The following is a 4508-nucleotide window of genomic DNA, read 5'->3' as shown; positions in this document are numbered from 1 at the left end:
AAATCGAGCAGAAGCAGATGAAGGAGGCAGAAGAGAAGCTAGCTAACGCAGAAATCCAGCTGAGCGCCGCCATTCTGCAAAGCTATGATGAACGCATCGAGGTGAGCACCGCGAACGGAGCTGGCTCCGATGCGAGTGCAGAGACAGCCGAACCCGCCACGCCGGGAAGCAGTGGCGGAAACATCAGTGATAGTCACGAAGGGGATACCACTGACGCGGCCGGGGAAGAAAACAAAGCCAAGGGAAGGATAAGAAAGGAGGGGAGGGCATTGTGACTTCGGGGGCAGCTTTCGGCGGTGAGGGGGAAGGAAAGCGTCGAGTTGTCGTTGTTGGGGATTCCAACATGCGTAAAGTAGAACCGGCGATAGCAGAGAAGGTAGGGGCAGACGAACGAGTCCAGGTTAGCGCGCTTCCGGGAAGGCCGATTAGAGAGGTGATAGCGAAGGCCAAGGAACGCATGTGGGACACAATGGAGGAGAGACACCTAGTGGTGATAATGGGCGGAGTGATTGACGTACTGAACGGATGAGGAGCAGGGATCACAAAGCAAATAGCCAAAGGGGTCACTGACCTGCGGAATGTTTCAAAGGAAGTACAAATCGCGGTGTGCAAGGTGCCAGAGGTTGAAAGGCAGGGTTATAAAATTGAAAGGGCAGTTCTTGCAGTAAACAGGGAAATTTGGACTCTAGCTAAAGCAATGAATTTTACGGCCATTAACATCAACCGAGAAGTGCACCGAGCAGGCCGCGAAGGCGCTTTTGTGGTTGACGGGATACATTTTAGTGAAAGTGTAGTGTTACATCGTAAAGTTCCACCCAGCGCGCGCTCCGATCCCCGAATGAGACGAGTCCCGTGCAAGCATAAGAAGAACCGTTTATTCATCGTAGAATCGGGCTTTTATAGCCAGGAGGGGAGAGGGGGAAGTGAGCACTGCTTGTGCCCACGTGTGACTAGCTTTGTCGTGATAAGCGGCGATGGCAGCCAGATAGGTTCCGTTGCTACATTTCTCTTCCCTTAAGATTGTAGAGACGCTGTGGTGGTTTCCGCTGTCGCTTTGAACGACGTAGCGGTACTTCGCCAGCATCTGCAGGTGGGGTGTCTTGCGTCGGCCTCTGGACAGGTGGTCGTACTGGGGACACTACCTGCTTCGTGGATGGTTCTGTCTCTTCCTTGTTTTCGGGAATAGGTTCACACTGCCTCGGGCTTGACTGGGCCGAGCGCACCTGATCAACGTGCCGCCGTACGGGTCCCTCAGGTGTATCAATGGTGACCATTCGGGCGCCAGATACGGATACGGTTCTTCCCGGAGTCCACTTATCTCCCTGCCCGTAATTACGGACATGAACGGCGACATCCGCTGGCACCGTCCACTCGTCCGTTTTTGTAGATCCTGCATGAATGGGGGGGAATAATGCGTCCAAGCGGGAACGGATGCGGTAGCCTAAGAGAAGTTCAGAAGGGCATTTTCCAGAACTGAGGGGAGTCCGTCTGTAATTAAAAAGAAGACGATCCAGGTTATCCCCTATGCTGCCGTTGCCCATCTTTCTGAGGCCGTCTTTAATGGTGCGAACAGCCCTTTCCGCTAACCCGTTTGATTGCGGGTGGTACACAGGCGTGCGCACGTGAGTTACATTATTCCGCTTCGTGAATGTCGCGAACTCCTCGCTGGTGAATTGTGTGCCATTATCTGTTACGATGGTACGGGGAATACCGAATCGACAGAATCAGGCGCGTAGCCAGGGGGGGGGGGGCTGTGGGGCTTCAGGCCCCCCCGAAATTTTTTCGTGCCGGCATGCACCGCCGGCCAAAACTACCACCGACACTGGGAATAATAATAATAATAATAATAATAATAATAATAATAATTATTATTATTATTATTATTATTATTATTATTATTATTGTTATTATTATTATTATTTATTTCCCATGAAAAGAATTACATGGTGGGGTTCTGGATAAAATGTTGCACGCTGGCAACTTGACCAGCCCAAAAACCCATCAAAGGCTACAGAGGGCCTCGGGCGCTCACATGTGAGTAAACAGATGGGAAGGTGTCAATTTACAAAAACAAGAAGAAAAATAGGGGAAAAAAACATAACATAGCACTATATTCAGTGCAGCATAAACTAAAGCAAATAAAGGGGGGGGGGGGAGTCATAGAGTATTGCATATGAACAAACTCATTCAACAACAAGGATTAGTTTGACTGAAAGTAGTTGTGCAGGCTGCATAAGCACAGAAGGTCTATTTCTCGTAAGGCGAGGTTATTGAGTAAAGTCGGAAGTGTATGTCGAAGCATTTGTTGACCATAATTCGTTATTGAGTGCGGAATGTTCCATTGTTCAGGTGTCCTAGTGTCATAGGCTGCGACATGTTCGTGTAGGCGAGCTATGTTCAATCATTCTGCATTCTGTCTACAATGTATTTTTCACGCTCGAAAGACATTTTGGCACGAACATTGCGAACTCGGGCTGGATTCATGACACCTGGGGTGGATTTCGGGGCAAATGGGGTCACGTAACGCAAGGAGCCCCATCCGAGCACAAACTTTCAAGGGCTTTTCGATAGGGGGCGGGCGCGTTGCGGCATGTCGCAGCGGCCACGGAATCTATGGAGTGCATGGATTGCAATTCCGAAACTGTATGGCTGTAACGTTCTCATAAACTTTTGACGCGAAAGGTGCACTGAGGTGCACTAAAGGCGTGCTTTAAAAGATTTTCAATTCTGGAACTTTATGGGGTTAATGCTGTTATAAACTTGGACCAACATGCGTGCACTGGAGCTCTCGTGCCCAAGCCGTTCCAGAAATGAAAGCACGCGCTCGCAATCTCCCACACACACGAAAATACTAAATATCACCGTGACTGTCAGCTAGCAGCTGATAATTTTCTCCAAACATTTTCAGGACGCGTGCCCAATGTGATCGATCAGCTGGACCAGGTCAGGCAAAGTAAAATTTGAGAAAACAGGAGAAAGGAAATGGCCTATTATTGAGGAAATTATTTTTGCGGGCTACAACGTCTGGCTCTCGTTGGCCACAGGGACAGTGGTCCTATGGATTTAAGCATAGGCCCCGCTGAAAATACAGGTATTTTCAGAGCGCTTCTTCGCAAACGAGCTAATTGTGGAGATACATATCTGAAGAACCATTTGGAAAGTTGCCCCAGTAATGCCTCGTATTTAAGCACAGATGCACAAAACCAAATTATAGAAATTTGGGGCGAAATTATCAAAGAAAGCCTAGTTGCAAAAGCAGGCTGCTTCTCCATACGTCCTGACGAAACGACGGACATCACTGGAATCGAACAGCCTACTGTTTGTGCAAGGTACCTAAACAAGGATGCCAACGACATCGAAGGAGTGTGTTTAGGTTTTAGCACCGGAATAGATGCCCTCTCCCTTTGCGATTGCAGGTTCTATGTAAATGTGTACAAACTGTTCCCGATTCTAGTCACCCTTCCAGTGACCACTGCCAGCGCAGAGAGAATATTTTTTAACAAGAGTTTACTAAAAAACTACTTGCGCTCTACAATGTCTGTGGAACGCATGCTTAGACTGGTGCTTCTATACACCCACAGAGACGTCGGCATCAACGTGTCCGAAGTCATTGACCGCTTCGCTCAACTTCCCCGCCGAGAGAAGTTTGTCCTTTAGATAGCGAAGCAGGAACATTCAATGCAAATAAGAAGCTTTGTTCCTTCACGTCCATAATCTCGTAATTATGAAAACGTAGGACTGTTAGCTTTTAAAACCGCAGAAATTTTAGCCGTTTATTCTAGCAGTTAGCATCATGATCAAAATTGTCATGCGAATACGAAAATTACGAGGACATCAATAACCAATGTTGACCGACCTTGCTCATTGAAAGCCCGGCCCACGCGGCGTTTGCCAAAAACACACTCGGATATTGGGTAGTAACTTGCCGCATCATCTGTGGCTTTCGTTTGTCCTTTTCTTTCCTTTTTAGCTACCTGCTTTTACTTCATTTTCGAAACGAAGCAAAACCATCCTTTTATTTTGGGTGCAGAATAATTGCTTCCGCTGTGCAGGCAGTTAAATTAGACATTTTCGTACTGATTTCTGCATTATTCCTCTATTATTCTACCTGTATGGTGCTGTCGCGACCGCTGCATGGCCCAAGTACATATCACGATTTCTGCGATCATAGTTTTGTTCTTGTCTAGATCATCTGTCTTTCTGTGTGCCAAGTCTACTATCTCTGACTCTGCAACGTGTTTATTTGTCTTGTTTGACGCATAATATACAGTGACGTTTGCTTAAATACGTAAATTTATTGGAGACTTAGACGTATATTTAAATATCTTGTTGCGAGGTGTTGTGTATACAAGCAGTGAACTTTGTTTCCAGCGACTCTTTTTTCCCTTTTAGCGAGTTGTATCTTCGCATTTGTATATTCCATTCTATCTTCGCATTTCTAATGTATATTTTGCAGAGCTCCCACTTTTATGTGACTTCCACAGATACGAAGATGAGAGGATTGCCCT

Source organism: Dermacentor silvarum, chromosome 7, assembly GCF_013339745.2.
Source record: "Dermacentor silvarum isolate Dsil-2018 chromosome 7, BIME_Dsil_1.4, whole genome shotgun sequence".
Lineage (NCBI taxonomy): Eukaryota > Metazoa > Arthropoda > Arachnida > Ixodida > Ixodidae > Dermacentor > Dermacentor silvarum.
This window is presented reverse-complemented; position numbering follows the sequence as displayed.